This window comes from Colobus angolensis, unplaced genomic scaffold (assembly GCF_000951035.1).
Source record: "Colobus angolensis palliatus isolate OR3802 unplaced genomic scaffold, Cang.pa_1.0 Scaffold69, whole genome shotgun sequence".
In the NCBI taxonomy this organism is placed as follows: Eukaryota; Metazoa; Chordata; class Mammalia; order Primates; family Cercopithecidae; genus Colobus; species Colobus angolensis.
In genome coordinates this window covers 2,600,034-2,627,253 of record NW_012120598.1, presented here as the reverse complement: position 1 = coordinate 2,627,253, position 27,220 = coordinate 2,600,034, and positions in this window count along the sequence as shown.

The window sequence follows — 27,220 nt, the reverse complement described above, 5'->3', positions numbered from 1 at the left end:
TCCACTCATTTCTCCACCTGTGATGTTAAAAATATTTCTTCTGGGTATGACATCCCAGAAGAGGTGTAGGCCTTCGAAATCATGCTCAGAAGGAAGAGATCAGAGGGGTTAAAGGAAATTTGATGCCAGGTGTAAAGTGTAGTTCAAAGAACTGAACATGTTACACTAAGTAAAATTCTATTGGGTGAAGGCCAAATATCTCCAAACATATGAAAAGGTGTCATGTAAAAAGACATTACATATGATCTCTGTAGCCCCAAGGGTTCCTGCTGATCTAGGACACATGTACTGAAGTTATGAACAGAAATTTAAACATCAGAGAAAAGTAAACATGAGAAGCATCATGTAGATGGCTCTGATGTTAGTAAATCCTCATCACTGGAAGTGTCCGAAAGAGGCAAAATAACCCCTCTAAAATGCTTTTAATAAAGTTATCAAAAATTGTATAAATAATAAAATTATTTTGAAGTCCTTTCTAAACTAATATTATGTAACTATTAATATATCATTTCTTCCATTTTTTTAAGAATGTGAAAAACAATTTAACCTACGCTACCTAGTTGTAAATCATGTTTCCACCAGTCCTTAGTTGTACGATATTGAACAAAGTATGTAAACTGTTAGTGTTTATGTTTCTTCACCTGTAAAATGACAATAAATGGGTTATTGAGACTATCACATGAATTAATATCTGGAAGGCACAGTGAATGTCAGAGTAAAAATGCAGATGCAACAAAAATAGTTTTTAATATTTTGTGGAAAACATTGAAAACTTTGACTCAGCACTACTGTTCAATCCCTGCAGAAAACTAGATTGCCAGTGGAAGAGTCTTGAGAGGGACAAAATGCCGAAGGACAAAGATGAGCAAACTAGATCACCTGACAATAACCACAGCACCCCCACTTCAGCTATGTCTGTTATATAGTGTCTCATAGTCACTGGTCTATAGTAAGTGTAAAAAAATTGTGATCAAGTGAATACATACATTAATCAATTAATATTAGGGTTCTCTATAAAATTTAATTTTTAGAAATGTGTCTGGTGCTGAAATACATTGTAAAAACATCCCACTAATCTTAACTCAATAGTTGATTCATCAGAAATATCATTAAGATATCCATTGGTAATAATAAATAAGACTTGATGCAGACTTAGTACAGAACTAGGGCCATGAACCCTTGTGATGAATGAAGAAAGGTATCACATCTTTCCACCCCTACATCCCACTGATGACAGTTGACAGAGTAAAGAGTAAAACTGAATGTATGGTGGTCCTGTAGCTAGTGTCTCTGGGGTCAGGTCCCTGGAATACCTGGGGTCAGGTCCCTGGAGTACCTGGATCCTTCTTGATTTCACCCCCAATTTTACACTTCTGACCATTTTTCATTCTTTGAAATTCTTGCCTTTTATTCTTTTTTTTTTTTTTTTGAGACGGAGTCTCGCTCTGTCGCCCAGGCTAGAGCACAGTGGCCGGATCTCAGCTCACTGCAAGCTCTGCCTCCCGGGTTTACGCTATTCTCCTGCCTCAGCCTCCCGAGTAGCTGGGACTACAGGCGCCCGCCACCTCGCCCGGCTAGTTTTTTGTATTTTTTGTAGAGACGGGGTTTCACCGCGTTAGCCAGGATGGTCTCGATCTCCTGACCTCGTGATCCGCCCGTCTCGGCCTCCCAAAGTGCTGGGATTACAGGCTTGAGCCACCGCGCCCGGCCTCTTGCCTTTTAATGTTTATATCAAATATCTCTCTCTCACACACACACACACCACTCTTACTTTTCATTCTTACACTTAACTATTATTTTCACCAAAATAAGTACATAGTATTGAGTTAAATAGATTTAGATTACTATTTTCTATAAAACAGTAATATCCCAACCCAATCCCATCTTTTTCCCCCCACTTTCAACCATGCTAACTAATTATGTTGATATTTACCTTCAGAAGTCAAACAACATACACTTAGCATTATATGTTTCCTTTCACTTTGGAAAGTGAAGATTTATCTGTCAACTCTGCATTCAGTTCTCATTTTGGGATTTTCTGTAAGCATGATTCTAGCATTATTTTAATGTAAGTTTAAACAAGGTGAAATCTTTTCATGTTTGTTCACTGATGTATCTAAAGCATTCCCAGCAGTAACTGGTACAAGAAAGATATTTAATAAGTAGTTTTTGAACTGATGAAAGAATCCTGACTTTTTTTGTCTTTTACTTCTTTTATTTGACTATCTTGTTCATTTAGCCTATGTCTTCATCTTTCTTGTTTTATTCCCATCCTTGCCCGAACACAATCCCCAAAAGCTTTACAAGAAAAGAGTGTATAGATGACTTTTAATTTTGTTTTTCTGTTTTAAAAAATTATATGTATCAAAGTGCTTTTATTCCATATTTAAACTTGAATAAGTCTTTATCTAGGTATAGGATTCTAGGTTGGAAATCATATTCCCTTAGAATTTTGAAGTTATTTATCTATTGTTTTTTAATATCTTTACTGTACTCTTACTTTTGGTGAGAGCTTGGCAGGGTATGGAACTATAGATTGAAAGTAAATTTCCCCGATGATAGAAGTATTTGCTTTATTGTATTCTGGTTCTAGCATTTAGGTAAAAATGCCAATGACAGCCGTCATCAACCTTGTATGTGTTTCTTCTTTTTCTCTGGAAGCTATGGGCTCTTCTATTTTCTCCAGTGTTCCAAGGCCTCAAAAACCTTTAGTCTGCATCTATTTTTAACCCTTTGTACTGGTTAAAATGGACCCTTTTAATCTGAACACTTTTACATGCCAATTCTCAGAAAATTTTCTTCAATTGACTGGATGATTTTCCTTCTTCATTTTTCCCTATCAAATTATTTGGATATTGAATCTACTACATTGCTTGATTCCAACATTACAATTCTTTACCTCTGATTTTTAAATCCTTCCAGTTTGTACTGTATGTTGTATGAGATTTCTTCAAGTTTACCTTCCAATCTTTTTATTCATTGTTTCATTTCTACCTGTCCAATTCTCAGGAAGTTTCTTCAGTTGACTGAATGATTTCCTCTCTTCATCTTTCTCTATGAAATTACTTGGATATTGGACCTACTGGATTGATTGATTCTAACCTTATAATTCTTTACCTTTGATTTTTAAATCCAGTTTATAATGTGTATGTTGTTTATCTTCCAATCTTTTTAATGAGTGTTTCCTTTCTATTATAGATGCCATTTCTGAGACCTTTTCTATTCTCTGGTGTTTGTACCATCCTCTTCTTGTTTTATGGGTGCATTATCTTCTCTTATCTCTCTGAGGTGATTAAATGGCTAAAATGCCAAACTCTGGGAAGGCTTGCATGACTCAGGTAGATTAGTTGCTTTCTCTGATGGATATCCAAAGCTATGTGATTATATCTGTTTTATGTATGTTCTATTCTAATTTTCTCATTATTTAATGTTACCTATAAATTCCCAAGCTGTAAATCTTAGTAGAACTCACGTTATATTTACATGTGTTCCTTACCATAGTCTAAAATGCTCAAGTCATAAGCTTCCTTAATCTTTTTTGAATAAGGAATGGAAAAATTCACACAAAATGCATGCTTGCTTTTACCTTGTTGATAATTCTATCTTTAGCACTCAGCAAAGTACATGTTATACTTTATATTCTCAGGATACAACTTACCAACAAATTGATGGAATTTGAAAGAGATTTTTTTTCTTATAAAACATTTCAGTGGCCCTAAATTTTCAAGCACGTGCTTTGTACTTGGGAAGCAATTCACCTATTTATATGGCAACAGTGTTTCTTTCATATCTACTTGGTGCTATGGAGAAGTAAATTAAAACAAAGTTTAAAAAATCTTGTGAATTTAATTATCCAATTACTTAGTTCATTATGAATATGTGCAAATCCGAATTGAATAAATAAACAATTCCGTGAGGACTGAGGCTCTACTATTTTACTTGTAATTACACTTACAGCTCTCATGGCATCTATTTATTGTCAGACATTGTTTTTCTACGTACACACAGTCTAGAGTAGATAATTATTAGATGCAGCCAAAATTAAAAAAGAAATTAAATGAAACAAACCTTCTTGTTTTAAGCTGAAGATTGTACAAATTAATTCTTCTCTAAATACTGTCTGATACCCACCATTCTACATAAATAATTTTTACATAGTTGCTCATTGCCTAGAAAAAATAATGTTTGCCCTTGGGAGACATCGATGCATCAGTAGTGTTTCATTATAATGACAGCTTCAAGCCACAGTATTTTTCTGCATTAGCTCTATGCTCTCATCAAACTAGTCTACTTAGGTGGGGTGCGGGGGCTCACGCCTGTAATCCCAGCACTTTGGGAGGCCGAGGCGGGCAGATCACGAGGTCAAGAGATCAAAACCATCCTGGCTAAAACAGTGAAACCCCATCTCTACTAAAAATACAAAAAATTAGCTGGGCGTGGTGGCGGGTGCCTGTAGTCCCAGCTACTCAGGAGGCTGAGGCAGGGGAATCATTTGAACCTGTGAGGCAGAGGTTGCAGTGAGCCAAGGTCATGCCATTGTACTACAGCCTGAGCGACACGAGTGAAACTCCATCTCAAAAAAAAGAAAGAAAGAGGAAGAAAGAGAGAGACAGAGAAAGAAAGAAACAAAGAAAGAAAGAAAGCTAATAAACACTATAACAATGTTTCTTTCTCTGAATTCATTTAGAACTTGCTAAGCATCCTAATGTAGTTACCAATGAGGAATCGTATACTGCATTGTAAGATGTGTGAATGTTTTAAAAAATATTTTTACACGTCTCTAGTGTTTGACTTTATTTGGGTCTATTGGTTCAAGGGTTCTAGTATTAAAGTCACATAGTGATTAATGAAAGCCACACTACACTATGTATCCATTATTTAGTGCAGAGATTTGGAACAGAGGAGGCAAGTCAGTAGAAACTTGTATATATTTGAGTACTTTTTATGATTTCCTTTAAAAACAGAAAACATTAAAATAAAATATGCATTAACTTTAAGTAAAAAGAGGTATAAATGTAATGTTACTATATATTTCATTTCTTCAGTAACATGTGAAAGATTTTTTTAAAGACACATTTAAACTAAGACAATTTTCTTTAAAATAGCTCTGTTAATTTTGAATAAAGCGTCATTGGCTTTCTCGCATTCTTCATTTTCTCTTTCATTTTCTTTTTTCATCTATCCTAAGTACAGAAGTCACAAATAGATAGCATACAATATTTATTGAGCTCTTCAAATATCGGTTCAAAAATTCTCTGATAAAGACACTTTTCCAAGCACCACCAAACAGAGATGACTCAAAAGACCAACAAGCAATTTAAAATCTCATGTAATTCTTAAGTATCTCCATGGATATCTATTGGTCCCATTATTTTCCAAAAGTCTGACCCCGGAGCTTTGATACCCAAACTCATTTGAATATTTGTGAATGTATGAATTTTTCCTTCCTCATTAGAGTAGAATGTACAGATTTTTCTTTCCTCATTACGGTTCAGCTCACTTACACCTATTAAATAACTGGTGAGACCGTTTTAACTTTGTCTTTATCCTTAAATTTAACATTTAAATATGAATATCAGTTGCACTTTAAAAATTCACACATCTTATCCACTAAACATTCAGTTTAGAAAGTGTTGTGTACATCATGAGAAATAGAACTGTATGATGTAAGATTTGTGCTTTATTTAGCATAGGAGATAAATGTATTTATATTACAGTGTACATGTTTGCTTTTGACAATTGTTGTTTTGTCCAAACTTTCACAGTAAGGCCCAAAATATTCACTTTTATGTTCTCTTCAATCCTTTATCTTAATTCTACTTTGCATTCAAGTATCTGGGATGAAAAAAAGAAATTAGTCGAAAGTTTTAGGACTTTAAGTGAGTAGATTTTTATTACTGCCCTGAAAAAAAAATTAAAAAGGAAATGTCATGAAAACAATGGGTTCTAGAAAAAAAAAAAAAAAAGCTGCTATTTCTAATACAGTAAGAAAATAGATGTAATTATCAGCTTCGAAGGAGGTCGTTTTATTAGCACATCCCACGGAGTGGCTGAGCTGTTGGCAGCAGAAGGCTATCCTAATGACAAACATACAACCAAAAGCCCCAGACAAGCAAACTGTTGCACATAGGGCAGTGTGTGTGTGTCTGTGTGTGTGTGTGTATGGTGCATATATGTTTCAACTGATATCCACTTGTGTTTGAGCCCTTGATAATATTCTGACTGGACTTTGTGTTATTAAAATCTTGATTTCAAAGTGTGCTTTCAGAAATAGGGAACCCTGAGATGTTCCCTGGCTAGAAGCTCTTTTGATGGATTCATGATTGCTTAGCTAGCCTTTCAAAGGTCCACAATAACTTTACTTTCAGGAAATAGCATCAGGTCAACAAATTACTTGTTTGTGGTCTGTTTGTTTTCTCAGGTCTGGATTTTCTTTGATCTTGGGTAAGCTCAAACTAATTTGGAATAAAATGAAAACAGCTCTCTGCTTCCCCACCTTTAATCAGTAATGCCCCTGACTGTTTTAATTAGAAGCAAAAGAACAGTTCTCTGTCAGCTTGAGGCAAAGGACATGCAGTCCTGCCGTGGCAGAGGGAGTTGGATCCCAGGTTGAAAGCAAGGCAATATGAAATAATGTTTGGCCCTATTTTCTGAGGGAAAAAGAGTAAGGTTTTGCTTCACTCTAGTTTAAGTTACAGCACACCCTTTCCTCTTTTTTGTTTTGTTTTGTTTTTTTTTTTATTACTTCTCTTCTACCCTGCAGTAATTCTTCCAACCCTGCCTCTGTTCCCAGTTGTTGGTACTGTAAGGCACTGGCACTTTCCACAGGACAATCTTGATTATAATCCTTCAATCACCTTGCTGAGTTAAGCATTTGCTTTCATCAAAAACTATATAAAACCTGTGTGGCAAAGACTGATACCTTTTGTTCTTTGGTTGGAATCAAAGTATATACAACTTTAAACCATCTTTCATGAAATCAGCACTTCTATTTCTCCTTATCATTTCTCTTCACTAGGACTGCTATAAATTAGACATAGCAGCTCTTGTTTTTATTAAACAGCACATTACTGAGACAATTTATTTAAATTGCAAGATTTCATAAGCTGGACCAGTAGCTTCAAAGGGTGAATACAGGTTTTAGAATTTGGTACCCTTGCACAACACAAACCTAGAACATTTTCATGTAACTATATAGAAGTACATTTTTGTTAATATCATTTCCTTGTTTTGGTTAGTGTTTCTTCTTCACTTATGAATTATACATAAGTGAGAAAACAAGCCTTTTTTCATGTGCAATGATCCTATGTTCCTGAACAGAACCCTGGCTGAACAGTATTAAAATTCAGGTTCCAAAATGAGTCAGTGGTAGAGAAGAAATAGGGTGGAAATTTAACGCATCCATTTATTATACACTGCAAAATGCAACCGCGACAGATGCCTCATGATGTTTCTCCTCCGTTGTGATAACTTTCTCTACAATGTTGAACTAGTGGCTCTTGCTCTAGGGACTATCTGGACACTTACTTGCAGTTTGGAGTCATTATGGAGATGCCAGTCAAGGAACTGGCTCATTTGGGTTATACTCACTGCTCTGTTCCTAATTTCCTGTGTAAGCAACTCAAGCTTAAATTTTTCTTATCTATATTACAAAAATATGTAAATAATTTCTAAAATTTAAAATAGTTATATAATTTTAATTCTAAATGTAACTGACAGATGGTGGAATTTCTCCCTTTTTTGGCAACACTTTTTTTAAATTTAGAATAGAGATTTTGGTCCTCTCAATCACTGCGTCTCTCTACCCCTGGTATCAGCATGTTTAAGTCATTTGAACTCTGTACACACCATGAAATTCTACAAGAAGATATTATGTAAATGAGCCAACTTTACAGCTTTGGAAAGAGAAACTGATTTTAAAAGTATAGTTAATAATCCATAAATGATGAAGAGGTATGTTTTCTACTAACTTATGGTGGTGGAGTTGGGGGCAATTGTGCTTCTCCTCTTTGTATTTCCTCTGGACAGTAATTTACTTATTCTCTAATGCAGCACCTTTTAAGAAATGTTTAATTTCTAAGCTCTTGTGATTTTGTTCCAGCAGAACTGGCCGTGAATTAGAATCTTTGCTATAAAGTTGCTATAAAATTGCCACCAACGAGCAAAACTCAGCCAGCTGACACACTACCAAAACTGGTGTGATTATTACAAAGTGCCCCTACATATTTTTGTGTGACCCTACATGAACGACAACAACGAAATTTGGGATGTTCTCCTTTCAATTTTAAGTGGAGGAATTAGTTCGACTAAGCAAATGGTCAAGGATAATAAGATTCCCGAGAGAGGAGAGAAAAACAGGGACAATTGGTATTTATCTTTTGTAAAATTAAGTTTATAAGAATATGTCTCAGGGCCACAGTTAATAAAATGTCTATTTTGTTTTCTTGAGAACCGCAATGAAGGTATTAGTGTAAAAGGTCATCCATAGATGCCCTACGGAGTTAACAGCACAACTGAGCTTTTGCTGCTTCTGTTACAAGAGTGCTGCAAACACACCATTCAACTGACTGAATCTATTGGAGCTTGTTCGAGTCCCTCACCCCATTCTTGCAACAGTTCCCAGCAAAGAAGAGAAATGTGGTTTTCAGAGACTTATGTCTCTCCTGGAGCCTCCTTGATGGTAGGGTGAGGTGGGAGAGCATGGAGGAAGTCTCTCAAGAAGTGAGACACATACACTTTCTAGATGATGATGATGATGATGATTATTATTATTATTATTACTATTATCATTATTATTTTGATGGAGTCTCGGTCTGTCACCCAGGCTGGAGTGCATCTGCTTGATCTCTTGACTCACTGCAACCTCTGCCCTCTTGGGTTCAAGTGATGCTCCCACCTCAGCCTCCCAAGTAGCTGGGATTACAGATACCTGCCATCATGCCCAGCTAATTTTTGTATTTTTGTGGAGACAGGTTTTTGCCATGTTGGCCAGGCTGGTCTTGAACTTCTCACCTCAGGTGATCTGCCTGTCTTGGCCTCCCAAAGTGCTGGGGTTCTGGCCACCACACCCGGCCCACACATACACTTTCTAGATTGTTATATATTTATTTGTTTGTTTGTTTGTTTTTGAGACAGTCTTGCTCTGTTGCCCAGGCTGGAGTGCAGTGGCACAACCTTGGTTCACTGCAACCTCTGCTGCCCAGGTTCAAGTAATTCTCCCACCTCAGCCACTTTTTAGATCTTGTAGGACAGAAAGTTGCCACGTGGTAAGAAGGAAAAAGGACAGATTATGAGCAGGAACTGAGTAATTTTTACCTATGACCCTGGGACTCATTTAAACTCTAATCAAATAGAGAAAACTACAGTAACCAAAATTATTCTTAAGACAGATTATGCATGTATATGTCATTGATTTTATTGTGTAATTCAGCAGAGGAATTACTAATAGATATTTTGCTAATTCTACAGTACGATAATGTGGAAACATAAGCTAACCAACGCCTCATTTCTGATATTTCTTACCTAGTATGGTGATTAGCTTCAGTGTTTTTAAATCGTTCTCTAAAAAGCACATCCCTGCCTGATTTTCTTTCCATGTGTTCTGTTGATTACTGAGAAAGAAATGTCAAAGTCTTCAAATGTAATAGTGGATCTATGTGTGTGTTTTATTTATTTATTTTTAAATTTTTTATTTCCATAGGCTTTGGGGAACAGGTGGCATTTTGGTTACATGAGTAAGCTTTTTAGTGGTGATTTGTGAGATTTTGGGGCACCCATCATCCAAGCAGGATACACTGAACGCAATTTATAGTCTTTTATCCCTCACTCCCCTCCCACCCTTTCCCCCAGTCTCCAAAGTCCCTTGTATCATTCTTATGCCTTTGCATCCTCACAGCTTAGCTCCCACTTATGAGTGAGAATATACGATGTTTGGTTTTTCCATCCCTGAGTTACATCACTTAGAATAATAATCTCCAGTTCCATCCAACTTGCTTGCAAATGCCGTTAATTCATTCCTTTTTATGATTGAGTTTGTTTTAATCTTCCTTTCAGTTTTTTCAGTTATGGCTTTACATATTTTTTTCGTTTGTTTTTGTTATTGTAGTAAAATACACATTATATAAAATGTATCATTTTAACTATTTTAAGTATAACATCCAATAATATTAAATACATTTGTAATGTCATGCAACCATCACCACCATAACATTTTTTGTCTTGTAAAACAGAACTCCCCATTCCTCCCTCTCTCCAGTTCCTGGCACCAACCATTCTACTTCTCATCGCTATGATTTTGACTACTCTAATTACCTCATATGAGTAGAAACATACAGTATTTGCCTTTTTGTGACTGGCTTATTTCACTTAGCATAACGTCCTTAAGGTTCATCCATGTTGTAGCATTTATCATAGTGTTCTTTCCTTTAAAGGCTAAATAATATTCTATTTTATGTATATACCACACTTTGCTTATCCATTTATCTGTTGATGGAAACAGATTGCTTCCACATTTTGCTGTCATGAGTAACGCTGAAATAAATTTGGTAAATATCTCTTCAAGACCCTGATTTTAGTTATTTTGGATATATACCCAGACACGTAAATGCTGTATTATATGGTAATTGTATTTTTTTAAGTTTTTGAGGCACCACCATACTTTTTTCCAGCTGTACAATCTTATGTTCTTATCAATACTACACAAAGGTTCTAATTTCTCCACATGCTTGCTAACATTTGTTATTTTCTGTTTTTTTGTTTTTTTAATAGTAGTCATCATAATGGGTATTGAGTGCTATCTTCTTGTTGTTTTGATTTAAAGTTCTCTGTTGATTAATGAACATGGAATAGAATAGAGAGCTCATAAGCAAATCCTCACGTGTATGGTCAACTGTTTTTTGACAAGGGTGCCATGATTATTAAATGAGAAAGGAACAATCTTTTCAATAAATGATACTGAAAACTGTATATTCACATGCAAAATAAAGAAATTGGACCTTTACCTAACTCCATATACAAAAATTAACCCCAAATGGGTTAAAGACCTAAATATAAGACTTAAAATTATAAAACCCTTAGAAGGGAACACAGGGCAAAAGTTTCCCAACATTAGATTTGGCAGTAACTTCTGGGATATAACCAAAGGCACAGGCAACATGACAAAAACTATAGAGACAAATTGGGCATCATAATTGTGTGTGTGTGTGTGTGTATGTGTGTGTGTGTGTGACAGAGTCTTGTCCTCCAGGCTGGAGTACAGTGGCGTGATTGAGGTCGGCTCACTGCAACCTCCCCCTCCCGCGTTCAAGCAATTCTCCTGCCTCAGCCTCCTGATCTCCTGAGTAGCTGTGATTACAGGCATGCAACACCATGCCTGGCTAATTTTTATATTTTTAATGGAGATGGGGTTTCACCATGTTGGCCAGGATAGTCTCGATCTCTGGACCTCGTGATCTGCCTGCCTCGGCCTCCCAAAGTGCTGGAATTACAGGTGTGAGCCACTGCTCCCAGCCTTTTTTTTTTGAAACAGAGTCTGTTGCCCAGGCTGGACTGCAATGGTGCAATCTCGCCTCACCACAACCTCAGCCTCCTGGATTCAAGTGATTCTCGTCCCTCAACCTCCCAAGTAGCTTGGATTACAGGCTAATTTTCGTATTTTCAGTAGAGACAGGGGATCTCACCATGTTGGCCAGGCTGGTCTCGAATTCCTGACCTCAAGTAATCCACTCCACCTGCCTCGGCTTCTTAAAGTGCTGGGATTACAAGTATGAGCCACTGCACCCAGCCACCATAAAAAATTTTTTAAAATTATTTATCAAAATCACAACCAAGTAAACTGCAATCCACAGAATAGGAGAAAACATTTGCAAATGAAATACCTGATAAGAGATTGATAACCAAAATATGCACAGACTTCCTAAAACTCAACAGCAACAAAAACAAACAAGTCTATTTAAAAATAGGCAAAAGAATGAATATACATTTCTCCAAAGAATATACAGCTGGCTTTAGTATTGGCTTCAAAATAGTATTTTGAAGCTCTACTATCAGATACATATACAATTAGGATTTTTATCTCTTCTTGGCAAATTGAACCTTTGATTTTTATGTAATATCTCTCATTGGTCCTTTTACATTTCTCTGCTTTGAAATATGCTTTGATATGCATTTAGTCACTTCAGGTTTCTTCTCATTAGTGTTTCCATGGTATATCTTTCTCTATCCTTTTATTTTTAACTTATTTATATCATTACACAAAGTAACATTTTATAGAAAGGATGTATTTGATTTTTTATTTATTTTGTCCATTCTAACAATGTCTATATTTTACTTGGTTTGTATAGCCATTTATGTTTAATATAAATATTGGTATTTGGAATTATGCCTACCACTCTATCATATATGTTTACTTTTTCTTCCCTTTGCTTTTATTTTTCTATTTCCCCTTCCCTGCCTTCTTTGTTATTTGAACATTTTCAGTTTAACCAAGTTTGGGTTTTGCTGCTGCTACTTTTATTTAGCGCAGGCTTCATATTGTTTTACAGGACTATTGCCTTGTACTCAAAGGGGTGGCTGAAGTGCCAGAGACTTTTGGTTTTCTGTTCTTTGTTTTGTTTTTTTCTTAGTGTTCATGATCCACCTTCAACTTTCATCATCTCTGCAAACTGCACTACTGCATGGGTCTCACTCCATGCTACTGCCCTCCCATAGTGGTAGACTGCTCTTACCTTTTGCTGGATTCTGGGCTAGTGCTGGTGGCTGGCAAGGATTCACTCTTGTCCACATTCAGCCTCAGCTTAGATTGACCTTGTGTTCCAGGCCTCCTGGGGAGGAGGGAACTTCCTCAGCATTCTTATTCCTTCATCTCATGTCAGCCAGCTATGTCCTTGATCTGTGGTTGGTTCTTACAAGGTATTCTCTGATCCTACCCCATGTTAGGACCACATGGGTAAACAAGCTATTTAGATAAACTATTCTACATTCTTTTCTATCTGCACCCTAAGCTCTCTGGCTCCTGAAAACAGAATCTGGCTACCTTCAGCCAAACTACCTGAAGCTATGCAAAACTTCCCAGCTTTCCAAGAAGGTTTGCTTTTTTCTATTCCTATCATTTCTTCTGCCATCCTGACTGAACCCCCATACTTCTATTACAACTACTTTTAAGGTAATATGTAACAATCAAACTAGAATACAAACAACTATAATCTTAAATTACTGTACAAAGAGAGGGGACATTTACAATTTTTTTCATGGATAGCCAATCAATAAATCATCTCAACTCATGTCAATAGAGGCTTAGTTCAATTTTCTATATATCATAGATACTTGAAATGTAATATCATCAAGTTGCAAATATTCATATAGAGAGTTGTTTATGCTCACTGGACTATATTTAGGCAAGAAAAAATGTCTTGAAAAATTTTATAAACCATTTAAACAATGTGTAGAGGAATAAAATGATATTATCCACTAATGTTTAGTTTAACATAAAATTAGATTAACTAGAACATCCTGTTCCCAAAGAAATTCAGTCAGTAATGGTTTTATAATAACAAGAATTAGAAATATTTATGAAAATTTCTTCTGAGAAGGTCACTGAATTTTCATCTATGTAACTTAAGTTATTCCTCCAAGATCCCTATGAAGTAGGAAAATGTTTTATCTTCACCACACAACAAAGTACATGAGCAGTTAAGTATCTTACCACAGGATATTTTGGTAGAAAACAACATAATTCTATTTGTTCAGACATTTACATTTGAATTAATTTACACATGCATGTAATAAACCATCTAAGTCATTTTTATAACTCTTTAAAAATCCCAAGAGTGCACAATGCCTTTATATGGCTGGAGATTAGCTAATAAAGATAAGAAACAATAAAAGAATCATTGTACAAGAAATACTGTTATACAATTGTGCATATTTATCAGATATAACGCTTTCCTTAATCTTCAATAAACTTCATCTTAGCAAATACCTAGCCCCCATCTTTCTTCTTTCAATTGGATCCTTAACTTTATTTTCAGATATAATTGCCTTATGAACAAACACTTCATTGTCCATGAAAACTGCCCTGCTCTTTTAAAATCTAGTCTAAATTATTTTCTGAGTACCAAACTGATGTCTTTGCCTATTTTTATTTTGTTTTGTTTTTAAATGGAACAGAACATAATATATTTTGGACAGCTACAATGCTTATTCAAAAGTAGTGCTGAGATGAGAAGTAATCCTTTTTAATGTTTTACCAAAGAACTGCATTAGTGTTAGGCAGTGCTGATAACTGCTTTAATCTTTTAGATTTCTTGTACCCAAAAACAGAGTGATGAGTTCTTCTATACTTAGTCTATAACTTTGTTTAATATTCTTTCGATAAACTTTTAAAAAATAATCTTAATTTTGAGTGTATTGGTTGTTTTCTAACTCAAGTACATTGAATAAGTTAAGAACAAATACCAGCCCTTTAGCTGAATAATAGACATCTTTCTGGAGAGTGACATTGTTTCCTTCCTCTAAAGAAAAAGCAAAATAATGCATTGAATGTTACACCAAATACCTTACTAAAGAGTTTTACAGAGATATTTCCTGATGCCATAGGGAGGGTTTCAGCTTCTATAATAAAGAAGAATTTGGTTAAAATTCTAAGTTTACTTAGTCAAATGTGTGATCTGGATGTGTGAGTCTCTTTCCTCATTTATAGGATAGGGATTATAATGTATCATGTTAAAGGTAGTTGTCAAGAGCCAATGTTTTAAATATTTAAATAGCCCTATAGAGAACGTGGAGCTTCATGAAAGAGAGAAAATATTTCTTTCTTTGTTATCTATGACTATAGCCTACTCAGACATTGAGTTTATGTATATTTTGTACTTACTATTGAATCACACACTGGCTCATTGTGATATCATTATATATGAAAGAAGAGTAGGGGATAGTGGTAGAGAGAGAAAAAAGGAATTTTTAATGTTCAATAAAATTTTTAAAAAAAATACTCTGTTTCCAAGCCCTGTTTTCTAATAGATCACACCGACACTTTTAGAAATAGATTTCTAGCCTCCAAACCATTGCAATAGATGCAGAAGTTTCTACAAAATATTTGGACAATTATTTTAATCTTTGCTGAAACATTTCCAGTGATACGTGTAGAACCTCTAATTTTATTTATACATTTAAATAATTTAGTCAATGTCTAACTCTCTATAATTGGCCAGTTTAAGTCTTATGGACCTTCATAAACAAATTCTAATTCTCCTTTGTTATGAGAATTTTTTAAGGACCATGTTCATGATCTGTAGTGAATATGTTGTTCTTCTCTGCCAACATTCCCTTCTTGAGCAGTTTTTCCTTTCTTCACTCCTTGTAGCCTTGGTGAGACTCTCTTGGTGGTATGTGATTGGAGTGACCAGAAGTTAACATTCTGTCCCTTGTATAGTCATGATTCCAGGGGCTGGCTCAAGAACAAAGCAAAACCACTCTTGGCCTTCATGGCTAAATAAGTAATGATCTCCTCTTTTTGCTTAAGATAATCTGAGTGCTATTCAGTTGCTTCATTAGCAATTAATGACTTGTTAATATACTTTGTCTATATCATGTTTTTTCTTTTATTTTCCCTGTATAACAAACTCTTTGTTCATCTTCAGTGTTAAGCCTGTTTCAGATTCTTTACCATACATTGTTCTTTTTTCCAAATGATGCATGTTTTTTTCTGTTTTTCTTAAAATGAATTTCCAAGAAATGAGCAAAAATATGCTAATGACCAATGCAGAGACTATGCACCAGCATCCTCCTTGTTCTGATTGCTGTTTTCTAATAATGAAGCCTAAGTTGGCATAGCTTTGCTGGTACCCCATCACCTAATTTGCTGTCATTGAGTTTGTGAACAAGTAAACTCCTGGGGCATCCTAGTTGACCACCAGACAGAAGAATGAGGGTGAAGGTAGGGTATTAAAGCCCTAGGGTGCCTTCCTATGAGGTTGCCTGCGGGCACTGGCCACTGCTCTTCTCAAAGCAGCTTATTCTCTGCATCCCCTTCTCCCTCCTGATTCTGGCAACTTCTCTCTCTAATCCTTTTAATTTGGGTTTGGTAACAGCTTCACTGATGCTAGCCCATATTCTTTTGAGGTTCCTCTATAATTAGTCTATATCTTTGTTTAATATTTTCTTCAACAAACTTAAAAAAAAATCTTATTTTGAGTGTGTTGTTTGTTTTCTAACTCAAGCACATTGAATAAGTTAAGAACAAATACCAGACCTTTAGCTGAATAATATTGTAGACACCTCTATGCAGAGTGACACTGATCCCTTCCTCTAAAGATAAAGCAAAGTATCATTTTATTAAAATTAATATAAATAAAATGATACCTGTTGTATAATAAAATAGTATTAAAATATTAACAAATTTTTTGCTAATATTAACATAAAATAGTATTTAATAAATATTGAATATAGTATTTTATATAATATTGTAAGGCTAGACTATAATATTATAAATACAGTGTAACATTTGATATGAATAAATATCCCCATGGTTGGCATTTCAGCAGTGAGGTACAGTTGCATTAATAGGGACATTTCCTTTCCTTAATATCTAATAACATAAAAGTAAGAGTAGTTGGAGATGAAAAAATAAGATGTAATTTTATGAGCATATAAATAATATAGACTGTGTTTGCTCACAATAAATGCAATACCACCATCCCATCCTCTCAGTAATTCACGTTAAACACTGAATATTTGCCTTATAATATGGGAGAGAAGAAAAGATCAAAGACTATTAAACAAGGCTGAGAGTTATGGCCCAAGGATTTAGGTGTGGCATAACTTCTTGAAAACCACTTCTCTATTCAAAGGGGAAGTGCTTGAGATAGTTTTGTTAGAAGGTCATTTTCTTCTTTCAGAAGGTATATGATTTTGTATGTGCATTCATGTGTATGCCAACATGACACAAAAGCTTTTTAGATATGCCACAGAATAGTGAGAATAAAAGTGGGGAGGAAGAGCTCCATTTGTAGATTCCTTAAATAACAAGCTATAAACAACGGATTTGACATTTTGAGCAATCATTCTGAATTCTTCCATCTCTAGATAACTATTTTAATTAAAAATTTTTTGAGGATATTTTTACGTATATGAATAAGCATTTGTTACGGAGTTAAGCGTTACATTCAATGGTGTACATGTTTTTAAATCTCTGAACATGTATTGTCAAATTGCTCTCTAATAAAATCATATAAATTTATATTTCAAACAATCATATAAAAAGTGCTGGTCTCACACTACGAAGACTTGCATTGTGGAATCAATCTTTAATTGCAAACTTTTTTCCTACAATAGTCAAAATTTTTGGGTGATGGGCAGACTAGTGGAAGGCGGGTCCCCTGTTTTGTATAGAAACACCCTTTGTTTATGAGGTTGGCTCTGTTAACTTAATCCAGACCTCACCATTTTACTTTGATCCCTCATAAAACTCAAGAAGCAACCATTAAGAACTAACATGGGGCTAGGTGCACCACTTTGGGAGGTTAACGTGGGAGGATTGCTTGAGTCCAAGAGTTCAAGACCAGCCTGAGCAACATAGCAAGACTCTGTCTCTACAAAAAATAAAAAACTAGCCAGGCCTGTAATCTCAGCTACTAGGGATGTTGAGGCAGGAGGATGGGTTCAGTCCAGGCATTCGAGGTTAAGGTGAGGTATGATCACACCAGTAAACTCTAGCCCGGGCACCAAAGTGAGACCATCTCTTAAACAACAACAACAAAAGACTGACTATTAGCCTCCAAGAAACCCCTAATATGTCAGGAAGACGAGACAGTATCTAATATAGATTATTTTTTACAAAGTAGAGGAAAGTAATTCATATTCAGAGAGAGGTTGTTAAGGTGACATTGGAGATGTTTGTACGTTTTGAGTCAGTCAGTTCTAGCTGGGGGCCCATTTGTCTCAGGATTACTTGTGACTGAGAAGAGAATTTTGCCCCTAGGACATTATTTCAAGTTTATTCAAAATTACATGCAAAAGCAGTCACCCACAGATGGTTACTCCGTAGCTTGACCAAATTGAACAGATCGTTCCAGAACTGTTCTCAGAGGTGGATAAATGCCCACTTTACAAATCCCCAGTTGTCAGTCTTCAGGGAATAGAGAGAAATGGAATGCAGCTGAGAGAATCTAAACTCTTCCTCAACCCTTGGAGGAGGTCTCTTCCCAGGGCAGGATTCAAGCCCATCTGCTTTGCTGCAAGGCAAGTTCCCTACTGAATGAGAGCTCAACCCAGAAGATTTCAAAAACCAAGCCTGGGGACTTTTAAGACCACATTTTACAAACACTTTAAAATGTGGTTTTGATGGTGTTAACCTTTAACCATGCTTTTCTTTTTTGAAAAAGGTCTCTGTTTGGAATCCTGCAACTCTCTCAGACCAACTACAGGTCATCATTTCCATAACTACACCAACCTACAGCGAACTCCTTTCTGGTGTTTATTATCTGTATTGCCATTCATTGCCTCTTATTGCTTTGTTGTTGATGTTGTTGTTTTTGTAAGCAAGCCTTGAACTCTAGGAAGATTATAAGCATCTTGGGGTTAGGGGATAGATATTTTATCTCAGTCTATTTACTTTAAACAAAGTAAGTTCTAACATTGTGTATTGAGTACTGTACTTGTTAACAATTCTCAGCATGTGAAATATATCATTTGTGCAGCTTGGAAAAGTTATTTACATGATTATATAGAATGTTTGTGATTTGGTCAGGGAGTATTATTTCCTCTCATTAATTGCCATGTGCAGAATACTTAAAGTGGAAATAATTTTCACTGTAGAAAATGAAAAAGGAAAACCATGTTGATTCTCACTGCCAGTCACCACAGACTGTAAGCTTCAGTGCTTCCAGGAAGAATGAATAAGTCAAAAGTAAAAGTTAGACCTTTAAAACTTTTTTGAAACTTTTAAAGAAAGAATATTTATTGGAGAGGACCAATTAAGTGAGTGTTAGGGGGTAAATTGCTCAAGTTTATGAAAATAGAACAGTCTTTGGAGTATTTATCATCACTTTTATAAACTGTCTTTAAGTATAGTACTGATGGTATCCTTTGCTCAGGATGGTCCTGGTTTGTGCTCAGTGTCCTAAGAAATTATCAATAGCTCCTCCCCAGCCTTTCCACATGCAACATGTCACAAGGGGATACTAAATTTTATGACTGCTGCACAGATTGAATGTCTTAGTCAAGATCCCTACTTTCAAAGAATGAAAAACCACTCAATCAGTACAAAGTGGTTTTCCAGATTAGATAATTGTATACTTTGCTAGTTTTGAACCACTCATCAGATATTGGACTATTTTAATATGTTGCCAGCATTATCAAATAATAAAGGTAAAAAAATAGGTATTTCTGGTCAGATTTACTATGTGCAAACTTTTAAAATAGATTTTAGTATTTCTGATATTTGCACTTTGTTCATGCAAAGTAAATTAGAATCTGGTGTATTTAAAAGATTTTTTTAAATGCACCAGAACATTTTAAAAGAATGTTTATTTTACTCAATTAAAAACAATTCCTTAGAGAGAACATTTAGATCTGATTCTAGCTATTCAAACTGAGGAGAAATAAATGACTTCAACACAGAATGACTGACTAGGTATTTGCAGGGTGACTGGAAGTCCCAAGGGGTAATAAACTTGTATATATTTCATAAGAGTGTTATTAACAAGCAAGAGGCTTTTTGGGTCAAGAGGTTGGTTCCTAAAAGTAATGTCAAACCCATCACATATTCTCAGAAGCATGTGCATTTAGGTTAAATCTCATTATGCAAGCTTGTGTCAATCAATTTTCTAGTTCCCAGTTTCCAAGGATGTTAGAAGAGAAATTAGTTCTTTACCTGAAAATTCTACTTAAAGTGGGAATTAGTCTTTGAAATAAACAAAGCCATCACAAATACCAGCATGCTCCAGAAGAATTCATTCCTTTAAAGAGCAATATGTTCCCTCTGCTTCATTGTGGAAAAAGTGTTTGATGGGTTATTCCTAAATTACGTTTCAAAATGTTTATCATAAAGTCTTAACATAATAGAAGTGCACCTGCAAAAAGAAGTATATATTTTGGGTCTTGGTTATGATCATGGCATATGCCAGTAAATGAGCAAAAGTAATTACAACTGCTTTTGCTGTTATTGCCATTATTGTCTGTTGGTGATACTTTTATGGCTCTGGCAGCCTGGAGACAGAATTTCTTAGATAAAAGATGAAGGGGAGGAATGGGAAGTGAAGAAATGAAAAGAGGAAGAATAGTGTGTGGTATGAATTATGAGAAATCAAAATATAATGCCATGTGACAAAATGTCAATCACTTCTATTTACCTTCACTGTTACAGTTATTAAATTAATCTTTAGAACTATAGCCCTGGAGGTTTATTTGAGATGATCCCTGGAATTCATCACTACTATTAGTAATACCGGATTCAGTTCTTACATTCCCTTCATTAACATTAAGTTACCCATTGGATGAAACTTCATTATTGTTCTTTACTTATGCATTCTGGGTACCCAATACTTTAACTGAGAGACAAAATTTTAAAAGTAGTCTTGAAAATTATTTTTAAGTTTAGGAAGAACCTGCTATAAACAAAAAAGGTGAGGCAGGAGGAGAGAAACTCATAAGAAACCAAAGAGCCAAAGTAATGAGGAGCCCTTTTTTGAGACCTTATTAAACTAATCAGTGGTAAGAAAATATCTCTAAAATAATTGGGGAAACCAGACTAGTCATTATTTCTTAAAAATTTTTATTTTGGTCTTAGTAAGAGCATGAAATTTATGTAAATTCCTTTTTTCTTAGAGACGAATACCAAATTATGTATTAACAAAATTGAATGATGTCTGGAATGTGTTTTAAAGCATTCTAAAAAAAAGTAGTATTATGAAACAAGATTTCAAAATACTGATTATTGTTAAAGATGAATTATGGGATTTCCATAAACTAAAAAATCAACACTGTATTTCATGTAAGTTAATAAGCTGAATCTAAAATGTGCATGATTGATCAAAACCCTGGAATTAGACAAAGCACTCCTAAAGGAGAAAGAGATGAGAGGACTTATCATATTTCAGGACTTACTACAAAACAATATTAATCCATTCATATGACAATTAATTATTGAATATCTGTTATTTGCTAGGCATACTTATTGATGTTTAAGATACAGCAGTGACAGTATAGTATTGGTGCTGAGATAGACAAGTAGATAAAGTGAACAGAAACCAAGGATGGATCCCTGCATATATTTATACTTAATATATGATTTGCCTGGGAAGAAAGACTTAACAAATGCTGCAGGAATGACTAATCATTCACAAGAAAATAAATACAATTTGATCTCTATATAACTTGCCTACACACATACACACACACACACACACATACACACACACACAAATCCTCAAACAGACAGATTAGATTCCTGGCAGATTATAGATGTAAAACATAAAGACTAACTTCTTACAAGAAAACATAGGAAATGTATTTTATCTGAATGTAAAGAAAAACGTCTTAATTTAGGTGCAATAAGTGCTAAGCATGAAAAAAGTTTATAAATTTGAGTGGATTAAAATTAAAAACTTCTGTGTATCAAAGCATACCGAAGAAAAAGTAAACACACACACAAAATCAAGAAAGAGTAAGTTTTCAAAATCTATAACTCCTACAAATCAATAACAAATAAGCTACGCAACCCCCCAAATGAGCAAAAAACAGCAGAAATCAGCAGCGTGCTGAAGAGGAAGCATAAAATGTGAAAAATTGTAGGATAAGTCGATCAACGTCTTATGCTGCTGGTAAGGATATAATATGGCATAACCATTTTGAAAGTGCACTTTTGCATTATCTTGTAAATCTGAAAATATACATCATCTGTGACCTAGCGAGTACACTATTAAATAAATGTACTGGCAAAACTTCTGCTCACAGTGTAACATAAGCATTGATTCTTCTATTCTTCTAACAACATCATTGGGTCATTCAGTAGTGTTTCACCGGTGACTGGTTTCATCTGGAATTTTTTCTAAAGTTTATTTTAGGTTCAGGGGTACATGTGCAGGTTTGTTATAATAGGTAAACTTGTGTCACTGGGTTTTTTTGTACAGATTATTTCATTATGTAAACTTAATACTCAATAGTTACTTTTTCTGATCCTCGCCCTCCTTGCACCCTCCACCCTCAAGCAGGCCCTCGTGTCTGTTGTTCCCCTCTTGTGTTTTCATCATTTAGCTCCCACTTATAAGTGAGGATATGCTGCATTTGGTTTTCTGTTCCTGCGTTAGTTTTCTAAGGATAATGGCCTCCAACTCCATCCAAGTTCCTACAAAGGACATGATCTCATTCTTTCTTTATGGATGCATAGTATTCTATGTTGCATGTGTGCTTACGTGTACCACATTTTCTGTATTCAATCTACCATTGAGGGGCATTTAGATTGATTCCATGTCTTTGCTGTAGTGAATAGTGCCACAATGAACATACATGCCTATGTGTCTTTATGGTAGAATTATTTATATTTCTCGGGTACATACCCAGTAATGGGATTGCTGAGTCTAATGGTAGTTCTGATTTTAGCTCTTTGAGGAATCACCATACTGCTTTCTGCAAAAATTGAACTAATTTACACTTCCACCAACAGTATATAAGTGTTCCCTTTTCTCTGCAACCTCTCCAGCATCTACTGTGTTTCCATTTTTTGATAATAGCCATTCTGACTGGTATAAGATAGCATCTCATTGTGGTTTTTATTTGCATTTCTCTTATGATAAATGATTTCAGCTTTTTTTTCATATGCTTGTTGGCTGCATGTATGTCTTCTTTTGAAAAGTGTCTGTTCACATTCTTTGCCCACTTTTGAATGGGGCTGTTTGTTTTTTCCTTATAAATTTATTTACATTCCTTAAACAAATTAAAAAATTAAAAAGCTGGATATTAGACCATTGTCAGATGCATAGTTTGCAAATATTTTATTCCATTCTGTAAGTTGTCTGTTTACTCTGTTGATAACTTCTTTTGCTGTGCAGAAGCTCCCTAATTTAATTAGATTCTATTTGTCAAGTTTTGTTTCTGTTGTGGATGCTTTTGGCATATTTGTTGTGAAATTTTAGCCAATTCCTATGTCCAGAATGATATTTCCTAGGTTGTCTTACAAGGTTTTTATAATTTTGAGGTCTGCATTTAAGTGTTTAATCCATCTTGAGTTGATTTTTGCATATTGTATAAGTAAGGGGTCCAGTCTTAATCTACATATGGTTAGCCAGTTACCCTAGTACAGTTTATTAAATAGGGACTTCATTCCCCATTGCTCATTTTTGTCAACTTTCTTGAAAATCAGATAGATAGTTATAGGTATATGGCTTATTTCTGGGCTCTATAATCTGTTCCATTGATCTATGTGTCTGTTTTTGTACCATGAGGTCCATGTTGTACCAACAGGACCAAACTGTTTTAGTTACTACAGCCCTGTAGTATAGTTTGAAGTCAGGGAACGTGATGCCTCCTGCTTTGTTGATTTTGTTTAGGATTGCCTTGGATATTCAACTTCTTTTCTGGTTCCTTATAGATTTTAAAATAGTTTTTTTTTTTTTTTTTGAGTTCTGTAAAAAATATCATTGGTACTTGGATAGGAATAGCATTGAATATGTAAATTGCTTTGGACAGTATGACCATTTTAACCATACTAATTTCTTCCTATCCATGATCATGAAATGTTTTTCAATTTGTTTGTTTCATCTCTGATCTCTTAAGCAATGTCTGATAATTCTCCCTGTAACTGTACTGATCTTTCAATTCCCTGGTTAGCTGTGCCTAAGTATTTTATTATTTTTGTGGGTATTGTGAATGGAATTGCATTTTTGACTCTGCTCTCAGCTTGACTGTTTTTGGTGTATAGGAATGCTTGTGTTTTTGTTTGTTTGTTTGTTTGTTTTGTTTTTCTTGAGACAATATCTTGCTCTGTTACCCAGGCTGGAGTACAGTGGCAAGCACATGGCTCACTACAGCCTCTGCCTCCCAAGCTCAAGCAATCCTCCCACCTCAGCCTCCCCAGTAGATGGTACCACAGATGCATGCCACTACACCCACCTGTTTTTATTTTTTGTAGAGACAGGGTTTCACCATGTTTTCAGGTTGGTCTTGGGCTATTGGGCTCAAGCCATCCATCCACCTCAGCCTCCCAAAGTGCTAGGATTACAGGCATGAGACACTACACCTGTCTGGAATGCTAGTGATTTTTGTACATTGATGTATCCTGAAACTTTCCTGAAGTTGTTTATCAGCTGAAGGAGCTTTTGGACTATGGGGTTTTCTAGATATAGAATCATATCGTCTGCAAACAGGGATAGTTTGGCTTCCTTTCTTCCTATTTGGATGTCATTTATTTCTTTCTCTTGCCTGATTACTCTGGCCAGGACTTCCAATACTTCGTTGAATAGGAGTGATGAGAAAGGGTGTTTTTGTCTTGTGTTGGTTTTCCTGAGAAATGCTTCAAGCTGTTGCCCATGCAGTAAGATGTCAGCTATGGATTTGTGATAGATGAGTCTTACTATTTTAAGGTATGTTCCTTCAATAGCTCATTTATTGAGAGTTTTCAACATGAATGAATGTTGAGTTTTATCAAAGGCTTTCTCTGCATCTATTGAGATAATCGTGTAACTTTTGTATTTAGTTCTGTTTATGTGATGAACCACATTTATTTTTATTTTTATTTATTTATATTTTTTGAGATGGAGTCTTGCTCTGTCACCATGCTGGAGTGCAGTGGCACAATCTCAACTCACTGAAATCTCCACCTCCCAAGTTCAAGTGATTTCTTTGCCTCAGCCTCCCAAGTAGTTGGGACTACAGGCACGCACCACCACACCTGGCTAATTTTTTGTATTTTAGTAGACATGGGGTTTCACCATGTTGGACAAGATAGTCTCGATCTCCTGACCTTGTGATCTGCCCGCCTCGGCCTCCCAAAGTGTTGGGATTACAGGCGTGAGCCACCGTGCTCAGGCTAATCACCTTTATTAATTTGCATATGTTGAACCAACTTTGCATCTCAGAGATAAAGCCGACTTGATCATGATGGATTAGCTTTTTGTTGTGCTGCTGGATGTGGTTCGCTACTGTTTTTTTGTTGAGGATTTTTTTCATCAATGTCCATCAAGGATATTGGCCTGAAGTTTTCTTTTACTGTTGTATCTCTGTTAGACTTTAATATCAGGATGATGCTGGCCTCAAATAATAAGTTGGGGAGGTGTCCTTCCTTCTCATTTTTTTCAAATAGTTTCAGTAGAAATGTTAACAGCTCTTCTTTGTACAGTTGGTAGAATTTGGCTATGAATCTGTCTGGTCCTGGGCTTTTATTTGGTTGGTAAGCTATCTATTACTGATTCAGTTTTAGAGATCATTATAGGTGTGTTCAGGAATTTAGTTTCTTCCTGATCAGCCTTGGGAGGGTGTATGTGTCCTTTATCAGGAATTTTCATTAAGACTTCACTCACATGCCTGGTCTCTTAATGGGACAGTTGAAGGCTGGCCTCTGATGAATGGGCTTCTGTCTCTCTAAATGTAGTCTCAGAACCTTTCCATAAAGTACCCTCAGCAGAGGAGTCAGACTACCCTCTGAGTGTACACAGATTGCATTGCAGCTTAGGTCTTCAGTATACCAAAGCAGAAGCTGCAAATCCTCTTTGAAGCTAGATCTGAAACTGGCATAACATCATTTTCTGTACATTCAACTGATTAAAGGCATCACAGGTCAGTCTAGTTCAAGAAGAGAAATAGTTAAAATCTTTTAGTGGAAGAATGTGAAGGAATTTACAGATATTTTTAAGCCACAGAATGTTCATAACAGTCTTGTTCATAACAATAACATGAGAACAACTTAAATGTGAAAAAAATCTCATAGTTCACAAAATGAAACACTATATAACAAAAAATTCACGAAGGCATTATATGCTGTCAAACAGATGAATCTTAGGAACAATTTTGTGTTGTTTTTAATGTAAAAGGTTTTTTTTCAATAATACAATACATTCTTATTAACTATAGTCACCATGCTGTACAATAGATCTCTTGAATGAATTCTTCGTATGTAACTGAAATTTTGTATCCTTTGACTAACATCTCCCCAACCCCTTTTCCACAAGCCCTGATAGCCGTCATTCTAGTCTCTACTTTTATGAGTTCAACTTTTAAAATTCTGACATGCAAATAAGACTATGTAGCATTTGTCTTTCTTTCTTTGGCTTATTTCACTTAGCCTGATGTCATCCAGGTTCATCTATATTGTTGCAAATGAAAGATTTCCCTTTCCTTTTATAGGAAAATAGTATTCCCTTGTATATATATGCCACAATTTCTTTATCCATTCATCTGTTGATGGACACTTACTTAGATTGGTTTTTTATCTTGGCTGTTGTGAATAATGCTGCAATGAACAACGACATGAAGATACCTTTCTGATATGTTGATTTCACTTCCTTTAGATATACACCTAGTAAGTAAATAGCTGCATCATACAGTAATTCTATTTTTTCACATTGTTTTGAATTCCTTAAAAGGAAAGGACTTAATAAATGTTAGTATTCTATACACAATATTTATGCACAATTTGTTAGTTTTGAATTATAGAGAATGGCAGTCAAAAAGGGGAACGTAATCTGTTTGTTATTTTGGTTTCTTCAAATACATGTTAAAAATTTTAAATGAACATTATAATGATAAAATATTTTAATTTTAGAAGAGTGTTTTCTTGGGACCTTTAGGCCCTATAATGTATCTTGGAATTCAAAACTCATGCATAACAATGTTTTGATGAGTTTAAGTATAAATGTAAATAAATACATAATAAGGATTAAATTTTCTTTGAACACGTGAAAATTTTGAGAAAAAACATGGTTGGCACATACGCTCTGGAGTCAGCAAACCAGAAACTATGAGCATTTTGTCCCAAAGTAGTTCATAAAACACAAAATTCATAAGAAAAGGGTATCCAATCCCCCCCATAAAAGAGGCCAAACATGTATTATTAATAACAACAGTAAATCCATATACTTTGTTTCCTTGGAAATATAGAGTGTCTTACAAGTTGAATCTCAATAAACCAGTTTTATGCAATGTTCTCATATATTATACTCATTTTCCTAAAAAAAATCTTCGAGAATCCTGTATAAGACCAGTTAGCCAATTGGGAACAATGTTAGTAAAT